The following is a 13,025-nucleotide window of genomic DNA, read 5'->3' as shown; positions in this document are numbered from 1 at the left end:
TTTTAACCAGCAACATTAATCCTTAAACCTAAATGCTACTGTACACACTGTCAGGAATCCACTACTCTAATGCCTGACCTCAACGCATCCCTTGAAGCCAAAATTCATCACATAGCCCCTTCCCCTTGTTTTTACTCTCTTAATCACTCTGATCCCTGACCTTAACACTAGCATTAAAATGCTCTTTTTAACCCTAGGAAACTGCCTGAGAGACCTAAACAAAACCCTAAACCACAAAGCTTGTCCATACCCTAAACACAGACCTGATACCCACGTAAGAATACCAAAACATTCCCATTCAAACTTTGCTTAATCTTTAACCCAGTAAGGTGGGCCCTAGTCCCTAGTCATATACATGAACACCTAACACCCAAAACCCCTGTTCCTGTGCATTAACCTCCTCACCTTCAGCCCCTCTACTAAGCCTTAACTTTAGGCCCGTCATCCCTTGGGACAGGGCAGGAACCATGAGGTTGCTCTGCAGTCATGGCACTCAAAGCTGAATGTGAGGGGCCATGGATCTCATCAGATTGTGGGCCACAAGGAGGAGACAGGGGAGAATGCTCTGATGAGCTCAGCTCTGCCTCAGGAAGTCCTGCACCAGCAGGAGCAATGTGACTGTGGCAGTGACGGTAAGGTCACTTCTGTCCCTGCAGAAGATAGGGCAGCAGCAGGAACATGTCACAGAAAGGGACTGAGAGGTCACTTCTGTCTGTAGGTGGCAGGTCACCCTTGACTTAGAGCTGGGATCGGTACTTTTCGGCTGACATCTGCCAGTGGCCCTGGTAGGCCAGCAAAAGGCACCTGGCTGGCATGCTGACTGTGGGATCCCCTCTGCCTACATACCCAGGAGGACCCATGCAGAAAGAAGGCCCACATATGGGTTGTCCTGTCCCTTCTGCTTGAGTCCATGACTGGACAGCAGCAGGCCCATGGCTTGGAAGATGCTGGTGCGGTGACTTCTGTCTGGTTGGCTGACAGGCCGCAAGGAGCCTGATGGATTGGGATGCCTACTTTAGGAGGGGGTTCCACCCTGATGGAGCTTTCTTTTGTAGTAGAAAAGAGTAGGAGAGAAAAAACTGCCACAAAGTGCACTTTGGAATGTTGGTGCTGGCCACGAGGAGGAAGAACTGTCCCTCAGAGTGTTGTGCTGCGTTGCCAGAGGTCACCCAAAGAGCGTCTGTGATCAGAGCATGGCTTTGTGTGAGAAGGAGCAGCTGGGGAGGGTTGATGAGACACTGGTGAAATGATGGAAATGCTGGGATGAGAGCAAGGTGGTGAACAGAGACGGGTGTCTACAGTCCTCAAAGAAATAGGTGAAAGTCATCAAAGTCAACAAAGTGCTCTGCCGGGCACTGCCCAGCCCAGCCCGGCCCCTGCCCACCTCTCCCCACCACCCTGCCCTCTCTCCAGCCCAGCCCAGCCCAGCAGCCCAGGCTGGGCTGGCCCCAGGGCAATGCCCTCCACAGGCTGCTGCAGGGCTCTGGGCACGGCCACCCCAGCCCCAGCCCCTCACAAGGCACCGCAGCTGCTGGGACAAAGTGTGGTGGTTTTACTCAGGTGGGCAGCCGAGCTCCACCACAACCGCTCTCTCACTGCCCCTCTCCTCAAAGAGGAAGGGGGAGAAAATACAACACAGAGAACTCGAGGTTTGAGATGAGAAAGGTTTAATTAAATGGAAAGGGAATGGGGAGGAAAAAAAAAAAAAAACGAAACAAAAGAAACAATCAGTCCGCGCGGGAGCACGGAGAGAGGGAAAAAAAATTATTCTCTACTTCCCATCAACGAGCGGTGTTCAGCCACATCCTGGGAAGCAGGGCCTGAGGGTCCGAGCCACGGCTGCGCTCGCGTCAGGCAGCACCCTGGGGTGTCACCAAGTGACGTCACAATGGGTGCCCACCCAGCCCAGGCGCGTGTCACAGTGGCACCCATTGTGACGTCACTTGGTGACACCCCAGGGCTCCGCCTTATAAGAGCGCAGCCGTGGCTCGGACCCTCAGTGTCGGTGCACGGCAGTGACGGACAGGGCAGGAGCACAGGGCCTTCGAGGAGTCCCCGAGCATAGCCCACGTCCCACAATGCCGCAACCGCCCGCCCAGAGGAGACGCCGGTTTATCCTTGTTTCTCCCTCTCCAGAGGCTGCTTCTGAAGGGGAGTCGCAGCTGCTGGATCGCAGTGAGTCTTAGGGATGGGGTGGGGAGGGTTGGGGACACAGAGACCCCTGCCTGACTCCAGGACTCCTTCCCTGGGTAAAGCGGCGCTTGGGCTGACGGGGCCGAGCTTCCTCCGCAGCACCACAGAATGCCAGGACGCTTTGGGCTGGGGGGGACCTCGGCGATCACGATGCTTCCCCCCAGCCCAGGCTGCCCAAAGCCCACCCAGCCTGGCCGTGGGCAGTGCCAGGGAGGGGGCACCGCAGCCTGCGCCAAGGCCTCACTGCCCTGGGCGTGAAGGAGAGAAATCCCTGCCTGTCCGAAAGAAACCTGCCCTCTTTGAGGTTAAGGCCGTCACCCCTTGTCCTGTCGCTGCAGTCCATGATGAAGATCCCCCCCCAGCTTTCCTGGAGGCCCCTTTGGGCACGGGGAGGCCGCAGCGAGGTCCCCCCGCAGCCTTCTCCAGGCTCCACAAGCCCAGCTCCCTCAGCCTCTCTTCCCAGCGGAGCTGCTGCAGTCTCTGGGCATCCCCGCGGCCTCCCCACGGCCTTCTGGGGCTGGGGCCCTTCCTCTCCTCACCCCTGCATTCAGCCCCTCTCTGCAGCACTCTTTGCTTTCCTCCTTTCCAGGTAATATATGGAAACTGTGCAGAGACAAGGCCGTGGAATTCATCAGGGCGTATGTCAGAGGCACAGAAAAGGTAATGGCAGCCGCTTGCATCACAGCTGTGCTCCTGGCGCTGCCCTCCAGGGGTCCCACACAGCCCCAGACCCCTCAAGGCTTTGGTCCTGCTGGCCGTGGGTGTCCCCCTAATGCTCTGTTGGTGTCTTTGTGGCTGCCAGGACGACGAGGAGCAGAAGATGCTGTTCCTCAGCAAAATCTGCGATCTGTGCAGATGTGTCACAGAGAGGGGTGTGCCAATGAACTTGCATGACTTCTGCTGCCAAACTAACCTGGTGGAGAACATCATGGTGAGAGGATGCGCAGCGGGTTGGGGAAGGGGCAAGGCCCCCCGGCACCAGCCCCCTGGGAGGCGAGGGCTGGGGCAGCGCTGGCTCTGCTGCTGCTGGGTGCCGGCGGCTCCAAGGTCTCATCCTGCTTGTGCTCTGCAGGCGCTGCTGGAAAAGGAGCCCATGGACAGCTTGCGCACAGCATTCCGGCAGAAGGCCATGGAGACTGTCGCCCTCCTCAGGTGCGTGCCCAGCCCCTGGTGGCAATGTCCTGGTGGCCCTGAAGCTGGCAGGGAGGCTGCCCGTCCCTCCCAGGGATGCCTGGCCAAGGGAGGTCCGTGTCCTCCTTCATAAGCCTCGAGGCACTGCGTCCAACAGGCTCCTCTCTCTCTTTTCTTCAGCAAGACCGTGCCAATAGTACTGCATGGCCAAAAGGAGAGACTCCTGCGTGTGTGCTGTAAGAGCATCTTCTTTCTGCCTCCCGAGTCAGATGTGCCAGAGACAGAAAGAGCGCTCTTCACTGAGGTATGTGCTGGGTGAGGTACCGGCACCCCCAGTCCTGCTGAGCTGCTGCCTTGCTTCCCCGTGCTGACACAACCAGAGACCAGTGCAGGGCCGGGGCCCAGATTTGCTTTCCCAGCCTCGCCCCTTTCCCGACCTGATCTTGTGCTGCAGGAGGTCTGCACACAGTGGCTTTCTAGCCCCAAAGCCACCCCTGAACTCCCGAGGGGCTCAGAGCCAGCTCCTGGGGGTGAGGAGGGCCACAGAAATAATTCGATGCTCTTCTGTCCTCCCTGCAGACTATGAAAGCCATGGACACCATGCTGGCGGCCTTCGTACGCAACTGTCCCAACACCAGTGTCAGCATAGAGTTGGAGAATATCTTGGAGGTTTGGCATTTGCAAAGAACTTCCAAAGAATCCTCTCAGGTCTCATTTGCAGACCACTGTCAACCCAGCAACTTCTCTCCTCGCAGGCGCTGCTGGACTTTGCCCTCTCCAAAGACCCAGCTGTGTGTGAGAGAGCTGTGAGGATGATTGAGAGGCTGAGTGCTTTCATCCTCTTGTATTTTGAGGCCGAGGTAAGGCACAACGAACCCTTCACCCTTTCCTGCATCCCAGAGCATCCTGCCACTCAGGGGTGCCTGTGAGGCAAGCCTCGATGCACGTGAGTGCCTCAGAACCGTGAATCGAGGGTCTTCGTCCCTCCTTCGCCCCTGCTCTTCCCTTCCCAGGCCGTGCTCTCTCAGGGACCGGCTCTGCCTCCACTAAGCCCTTTGTCTCTCCTCCCTTCCTCACCCAGATCACAGATGACTATGAAAACTATAGCGATGATGATTCCAGAGAGCTCTACATCCCCATCCTGGGACAGCTGCTGGGCATCCTCTTCATTTTCACGGGTGACAAAATTTCCATCAGATTCACAGCTTTAGAAACTCTTTCTCACATATACAACATCATCAGAAAAGGAAGAGGTAAGAAGGTGTGGTGGGCAGCGTCCGTCTGCACACAAACATCTACTGATATGTCTACTTGTTTTCCCCGAGTTTAGTGGGGACTGTTAGTGTTAGGTTAGAGGTTGGACTCGATGATCTTGAGGTCTCTTCCAACCTAGACATTCTGTGATTCTGTGAGTATTGTGAAGGATTGTTTTTGTGCTTGGTGGAGGCTGCCCACGGAATTCTGCCAGGTTCCCTGGCCTCCTCTGCTCCTCACAGCAGCTTCCCGCAGCATTCTGGCTATCGTTTTCCGCAGAAGCTAGACGCTCACCTGCCGTCCAGGAGCAGTTCTCTGCTGCTGTCCTTCCCAACCCTCCCCAGATCACCTACCACGCTGTTTTGTGGTGTCCCCCAGTCTAAGCCATCAATCGATGAGCACTTCCCAAACGGCATCTTCCCCGAGGAGTGAACAGCAGAGCCAGCCGTGCATCACCAGGGATGGTGACGCCCTCCAGAATGCTCCCTGACTGTTTGCTCCCTGCCGTCTTAAAGGCAGGTGTCAGGGGGCTTCCTGCACATCCTGACCCCGAGCAGAAGGGGGTCTGTGACACGCTGCTACCCCCACGGCACCCAACGCCATTGCTTCTCCTCCTTCTGCATCATCCCTGAGGTCCCTCTTGCTCCCAGCACTCCTCACCTTGTGCTTTACATCCCTGCCCACCACTCTCCTCGCCGTGGGTCCGAGCCTCCCTCCTCAGCCATTCCTAGTGAAAGTGCTTTTCACCATTTGGCAAGCTTGTTGGCAAAGATGCTCTTCCCTACTGACTCTTCGCTGTTTCCCCCTGTTTAGAATGCATATTGAGAGCGGACATGGTAAATTATGCAGTGAGACACAAGAAATTGGAGTATGCAAAACTTCCATTTTCTATAACATCAACTCCGTGTGAAATTGCCAAGGTAATGAGCTCTGGCCTTGCTGGGGATCTTGTCCGCAGCATCAGCAGGCATCTCGTGTGAGCAAAGGGGTCCAGAACCGGTGGGGCTGGCACGGCCTCACTCGCCCTGCTGAGAGGGTTCCTCTTGTCCCCAGGCTGGGGCTATGCGAAGGCTGCTCCCCTGTGTCCCGGCAGCAGCTCCAGCCCTCCTGGCCACCAGCAAGCCCTGGTTACCTGCAGGGCCAGCACTCTGGCCCCATATGCCCCATCCTCACCCCTTCCCCCGAGGGCCCTCTCTCCAGAGCTGCCCTTGCTGCTCAGCTAAGCAGCACCCTTGGGACACTCAGTGAGGCATGTCTTCGCTCCTCCTTCTTCCCACAGGGGTTTGGAGGATACCTCTTCCCTGCTGAGAGGCTGCACATCATCCTCACAGCCCTTGAAGCTTTACAAGACTCCAGCATCCATGACAAGCAGGGGGCCTGCAGCGTGCTGGACGCAGCCTTGGAGGTCCCTTTCTACTGGCTGAAAGATGTAAGTGGCCTGTGGCCATGGCCCTGCCCATGAGCTCTTCCAGGCGTGGTTCCTCTCTCCTTCCCTGCCTCCCTCGCACATCGGGGTCTCTTGGGCTCCAGAAGCCACCTGAAGCCAGCAGAGAGCAATGGAAGGGGCCAAAGTTTGAGTGGCAGCTGTGGCAATGGCTGCTGTCTGCTGGCAACACCATTCCCACTTTGTCCCCCAAGGTGCCAAAGATCATGGAGTGCATCAGGAGAAACCTGGGCAGCATCCACACGGCATCGGCGCGGCAGTGCCTGGACTCCCTGCTTCTCCAGATGACCAACATGATGCCCAGGGACGAAGCCAAGAACTTGCTGCAGTTCTCTCCGCCACGTGACAGGTCCTGGCCTTAACATCCTTGAGGGCTTGTTCCGCGTCGGGAGATGCACCTGGAGACTCTCTGCTTGCCACACCAATGGCAAAGGGCAGGACATCCCCAAGGAGCACAGCCCTCCTTCCCACCAATGTGTTCCAGCCCTACTGGGCCAGCCAGGGCTGCAGCAGCCCAGCTGTCCAAGGCAGCCCAGAGTCCCCCTGCCCCCAGGGAACACCAGCTCAGCCCCCTCCTGCCTGCCCAGGCTGGGCCCTCAGTGCTCCCCAAGTCACAGGGGCTGCAGGACAGCCTGGGTCCTCTGGGGCTGGCCCAGTTTGTGGCCCTGCGGCTGAGGCAGCCTCACTGACAGAGTCTTCTGGGCTTGCAGCACTGACCTGGCCATGTGGGAGGTGATCCTGGCCATGCCGCAGACCTTGAAGAGGGTTTTAAACATCATGATGGAAGACTTGCCGCTGTGCCTGTGGTGCAAGGAAGTCACCGAAGACACGTGCATCCGTCGCTTGGCTGTGAGTTCCCAGATGAAACCTTGCTCCCAGCAGGGCTACGTGTGCCCCTTCAGGCACACAGGCACAGCCCTGTGCCCATCTACCCCCAAACTGCCAGCTCCCGCAGGACGTACGGACACATGGTCCCTGGGGCCGGCAAGCCCCCGTAGCTCCCCGCGCCTGGTGCCTCTTTGGTGCCAGCTGGCGCTGCCCCATCCCTGCCCAAAGGTGGGAGAAGAAGAGGCTGCAGGGAGCCCTGCAGGCCCTGCCAGGCTCTCACTGCTCTTTCTTGCAGATGCTGGGCCACAATCACATTTTTTTGGAGGACTTTGGTAACCCAGTGCACCTCCAGAGCTACCTGAGGCACCCAAGACCAGAGATGCGCTTGATGGTTCTGAAAGGGCTCTGCACCGTGTCAGAGAGCCCTGAGAAGGTGAGCGGGCCATCGTCAAGCAAAGCCATGTTGGCAGCCTGGGGCTTTGCTCTTCTGCCCTCCCGTCCCTCCCCGCTGCCAGGAAGCAAGGCAGGAGGCTGGTGCTCAGGAACCAGAGCCCTTTGCCCAGGGTGGTCTCTCACTGCCTCACGGAAGGGAAATGGTGTCTTTCCTACAGGCAAGGAAAATTCAGGTCCTGCTGCCAGACATCCTGGAGGCTCTGCAGGACACCAACACAGACGTGGTGCTGAAGGCCCTGCCTGTGCTGAGAAACGTGATGGCTCATGTGGAGAGGAGGGAGGCCAGTGGCCCGGCTCTGCAGCTGGCTGAGAAGCTCCTGCCACTCTTTGACCACGTAAGTGTGCTGCGGGAGCCCGAGCCCTCAGCTGGGCCCCCTGTAACGAGGGCTGCCCTTCAGCCCGGCCCTGTGGGCAGCACTCAGGCAGGGCCTTCCCAGTCTCCTCGTCAGCCCAGGCGCTGGGGAGCTCTGCTTGGGCATGGCTGGTGCGGCTGGTGGCGAAAGTGGGGTGGCTGGCGGGCAGCCTGCGATGGCAACCGATTGCGTTGCCCTTCACGGGCACCAGGCCTTGCAGCTGCCCCTGAGCAGCTCCTCTGGGAAGGATCCAGCGCTGAAGCATCTCACAGTGCTGGGAGCTCCCTTCACATCGGCCACGCTAATGCTGAAATTCCTCCTGTCCTCCTCCCTGCCAGGCGTCCAGCCAGGTGCAGGAGCACTCCATCTGCCTCTTCCAAGACGTGGTGGAGGCTGTGCTGTGGCAAACGAAGAAGGAAATGAAGAGGACGGTGCACAGGAGCCTTCTCCCACTCTACTTTCACATGAGAGACCAGAGTGAGAGCGTAGCAAAGGTACAGATCTCAGAGCTGAGCAGTTATGTGGGCAAGGGTGTGCTGATGCCACAGGGTTGCTCTGGGGGATCTCTGGCCGGCAGCATGAGCTGCCTCCGATGGTGGCAGTCCCGTGGCCTTGCCTTGGCCACTGAACCCAGTGCACGCTGCCCCCCACCACAGCCTCCCATAACGCGCTGGGAAAGGCTCGCAGCCCTGCCAAGAGGAGGGGACAGAGGGTCTCCTTCCCAAGGCTGTGCTGCTACCTCCCAACCTCTGCTGCTCCGCAGGCCTCTGGGGAAGCTCTCGCCGTGGCTGCAGAGTTTCTGCGACGCAAGGAGCTGAAGCGCTTCGTCCAGACAAAACAGACATGGAGGATCGGGGAGTGCTTGGTAAGGACCCAACTTGGTTTGCTCCAGCTGGGCAAACGCGCCCGGCCAGAGCCCGCTGCCTGCAGCCGCATCCTCGCTCCCTTCCTGCCAGCACAGAGCCCCAGGGGGCTCTTCTGCAGGCCCCTCTGCCCTCCCTGCCCCCAGGATGCTGGAGGAGACCCTGGAGAGGGTGTGCAAGCCCCGTGACCCTGCGTTCTCTCTCTCTCCAGCTGCAGCAGGACAGAGGCAGAGTAGAAGAATACCTGCAGCAGAGCCAGCCCTACCTGAAGGCCACTCAGACCCTTGTGCGACTTGAGGCCGTCAGATTCATTGGTGAGCCCAGCCCCTGGGTCCCTCTTGGGGCAGCCTTTGGCAGCCCCAGGCACTGCCCTGTTGCCCCCAGAGCCCCCCGACTGGGCCCTTGCTCCAGGGTGCAGGAGGGGGCACAGCCTGGCTGGCCAGGCCAGGGGCTGCGCTGCTGGGAGCGTGCTGGGGAGCGGGGCTCTGATGGGATCTCTGTGTCTAGGTCTTGCTGCGCGCTACTGCAAGGACCAGAGCGAGGAGAAGCTGAATGAAATCCTCAGCGGTGAGTGAGGGCAGTGGGGGGTGTGCTAGGGCTGGGGGGACAGCGGCAGAGGCCCCCGTGCCTTGCCCTGCTCCAGGGAAATGCTTCGGGGCGGAGGAGCAATGCAGCCATAGGAACGAGGGAGAGGAGACGGGGTAGCCTGTGGTGTCAGGGAATGGCCTCCCAGCCTGGAGCTGGGCAGTGCCGCTGAAAGGGTTGAGTGTCCCTGAGGAAGAGTCAGGGGAAAGGGCAGTAAGGCTGACAGAAGGTGGGAGCCTGTTGTAGAGCATGCAACCAGGACGAAGAGGGAGATGAGACAGCCTACAAGCAGCTAGGAGCAGGGTCACGATTGCTAGCCCTTGCTCTCATGGGGAAGCACAATAGCGAGAGGAAAGAGTCCAGGAGATTCCTGGAGTGTGTGAATCCTCCCAAGGGATGGAGGCAGGTGGTGAGGGAACCAGCTTGTGAAGGTGCCCCACTTGACCTGTGGTGCGCAGGTGGGGAAGGACTGGTGGCTGCATTTGGGACATTGCTGAGCAGCAGCTTTCAACGGATTCCTTTGTCCCTCCTGCTCCTCCTGGCCTGGGGAAGAGTCGAGTGGGGCTGGCATGCTCTGCAGGGGATGCCTGGGGATCTCTGCAAGGAGTGGGTTTTCATCTCTGCTCTTCTTTCTTTTGCAGTCCTCCGGCCTTCAGAGGAAGACCCGGAACCCATGGTCCGTTCCCTGGCAGTTGAAACCACCGTGAATCTGACGTCAAGGCATAAGGCAATGTCAGGACGGAGATTTCCACTGCCGTGTTGCCGCTAGCCCCGCAGCAGTCCTCAAAAGAGCAATATATATATTTAATAGAACTAGGTTGTTGTCTCGTTATTCCAGCAGCTCCTTCACAGTGACTCGGTGCCATGACGCTGAGCTAACTTGGAGGCCACCAAGGACCCTGAGAAGTTCCCTCTGTTGCCCTGAGAAGGCAACTTCCTTGTGAGGGGAACAGAGGGCCCTATTTGTTAGCCTGACCCTACCCGTAGGGAAGTCTGCTGCCTCCCTGGGGCTAGGGTCATGGACGTTGCCAGAAAGCTTCCCAACCTGGTTTTCCCCTCTGATTACTATCGTCTTTTGATAGTCCAGGCCGGCAGTGATACTACTGAAGATAGAAGCCTGAAGACTATCGAGCGGGACTTTAGGGGACTGGGACGGGTAGTGGATGGAGTGGGAGTTCAGGTGGTGTTTTTGTCCACCCCTACAGTGGCAGGGAGGGGTACAGAGAGGACTCACGACTCACTGGGATCCACCAACTGCAACTCCTTCTTGCTGTCCTCTGTCAAACCTCTGTTCTCTACCACTAAGCTGTCCTCTGCTGGTCTCCTGTCCTCTGCCAGGCTGCTGTCCTCTACCGGGCTGCTGCCCTTTGACAGCAAGCTGTCCTCTGCTGGGCTTCTGTCCTCTGCCGGCAAAATGTCCTCTACCGGGGTGCTGTCCTCTGCCAGCAAGCTGTCCTCTGCTGGCCGGTTGCTGCCCTCAGAAGACCAGGTCTCCTGCCAGGCCAGCCTGGGCTGCCTGGGGGGCATGCCTCCCTCCTCATCAGATTCAGAAGGAGCCTCTGGAGTGGGAGAGTTCTCAAATAGAAAACGGAGGCTCCTTCGGGCAGGCGTGGGCTATGCTCGGGGACTCCTCGAAGGCCCAGTGCTCCTGCCCTGTCCGTCACTGCCGTGCACCGACGCTGAGGGTCCGAGCCACAGCTGCAGTCATATAAGGCGGACCCCTGGGGTGTCACCAAGGGAGGTCACCAAGGGTCCCATGTGACACGTGCCTGGGCTGGATGGGCCCCACCGGGCGCTGTAAGTTCGTGGGCGACACCAAGCTGGGCAAGGGGATCTGGACAGGCTGGATCAACGGGCCGCATCCAGCTGCGTGGCATTCAAGGCCAAATGCTGGGTTCCACACTTGGAATCATACAATATCCTGAGTTGGAAGGGGGCAGACCTGAAGGGATGAAAGACACGGTCTCCCGATGCCTCTTGAGCAGAAGGCCTTTATTGCCATTTTTCTCTGCTACATATACTTTCCCCGTAACCACATGCGCTGTCCACGCGCCCGAATCAGTCGTACAATTCATTAGAGACCCTCAGCCACGCGCCTCAAGCCAGCCAGCAATTGACCACTGCGCAAAGCTCATCTTTAATGCTGTAGCCAAGTTAATTTATCTCCACCTTGTTCAAGTTTTTGTTACTAATGCCTAGTAAAAAAAGGGGCTTTAGGGCTTTGGGGCGACTACTTAAAGGATCAGGGGCACAGGTTGTGTTTGCCTCTGTCCTTCCGATAGGGGGGATCGATGCTGACAAGCAGACTCATCACATTAACACGTAGCTTCGGGACTGGTGCAACTGGTAGAACTTTGGGCTTGCTGATCATGGGAGGGTCTATGTGACACTGGCCTGCTACCACCAGATGAGATGCGCCTCCCTGTAGTGGTTTTACCTGGCAAGGTTTTGGTAGCACGGGGCCATAGGAGTGGCTTTTGTGAGAAGGATCTGGAAGCTGCCCCATGTTTGCTAAGGGCCCCTCTGCTGACCAGAGCTGAGCCAATAAGTCACAGAATCACAGAATCACAGAATTTCTAGGTTGGAAGAGACCTCAAGATCATCGAGTCCAACCTCTGACCTAACGCCAACAGTCCCCACTAAACCATATCCCTAAGCTCTACATCTAAACGTCTTTTAAAGACTTCCAGGGATGGTGACTCCACCACTTCCCTGGGCAGCCTGTTCCAGTGTCTAACAACCCTTTCGGTAAAGAAGTTCTTCCTAAGATCCAACCTAAAACTCCCCTGGTGCAACTTTAGCCCATTCCTCCTCATCCTGTCATCAGGCACGTGGGAGAACAGGCCAACCCCCACCTCACTACAGCCTCCTTTAAGGTACCTGTAAAGAGCGATAAGGTCGCCCCTGAGCCTCCTCTTCTCCAGGCTGAACAAGCCCAGCTCCCTCAGCCGCTCCTCATAGGACTTGCTCTCCAGGCCCCTCACCAGCTTCGTCGCCCTTCTCTGGACCCGCTCAAGCACCTCCATGTCCTTCTTGTAGCGAGGGACCCAAAACTGAACACAGTACTCGAGGTGCGGCCTCACCAGAGCCGAGTACAGCCCCCCGTAGCCACCCATAGCCCCCCGTAGCCCCCAATAGCCCCCCATAGCACCCTAGAGCCCCCTATAGCCCCCTATAGCCCCCCTAGCCCCATATAGCCCCCTGTAGCCCCCCGCAGCCCCCTATAGCTCCCCGCCGCCCCCCCCCACCCCCCCAATTCTCCCTCCACCCCCCCTTATCCCGCTCCTCACGTTCCGGTCCACGATGTCCCGGCCCTGGCTGGCCAAGCTGCTGCCGTAGGCGGCGGCCAGGCTGGACACGGGCTCGGCCAGGAAGGCGGCGGCGGGGGGGGGCAGGCGGGATGCGGAGGACGCCGGGGGGGCCGCCGGGGGGGCCCCGTAGGCCCGGGCCGGGCCGTGGGGGGGGGGGGCGGCCCCGCCGCTGGTGTCGTCGAAGAGCGGCCGCGGCTCCGCCATCCGCGGAGGGGCCGGGCCCGGGCCGCGGCGCTTGGGGGCTGCGGGGAGAGGAGAGGGGGGGTCAGGGGGGGCCGGGGGGGGTCGGGGGAGGGGGGGGGCGCCGGGGGTCCGCACCGAGCCCCGCCGCCGCTCCCGGGGGCTCCATGGCGCTTCCGCTTCCGGTCACGTGAGGAGCGCGGGAGGAAGCTGTTGGCGGAGCGGCGGGGCGGGGCCGGAAGTGGCGGTTGCCATGGGGACGGGCGCGCGGGGCCGTGACGTCAGCAAGGGTGTGATGTCAGCAAGGCCACCGTGCCACCAAGGTGATGACGTCACCAAGGCCACCACGTCACCAAAGCCATGATGGCAACCAAAGCCATGACGTCACCAAGGCCACCATGTCCCCAGGGCCACCACGTCCCCATAGCCC

This window comes from Anas platyrhynchos, chromosome 33 (assembly GCF_047663525.1).
Source record: "Anas platyrhynchos isolate ZD024472 breed Pekin duck chromosome 33, IASCAAS_PekinDuck_T2T, whole genome shotgun sequence".
Taxonomy (NCBI): domain Eukaryota; kingdom Metazoa; phylum Chordata; class Aves; order Anseriformes; family Anatidae; genus Anas; species Anas platyrhynchos.
The sequence above is the reverse complement of the archived record's forward strand: the minus strand, read 5'-3'. Positions refer to the sequence as shown.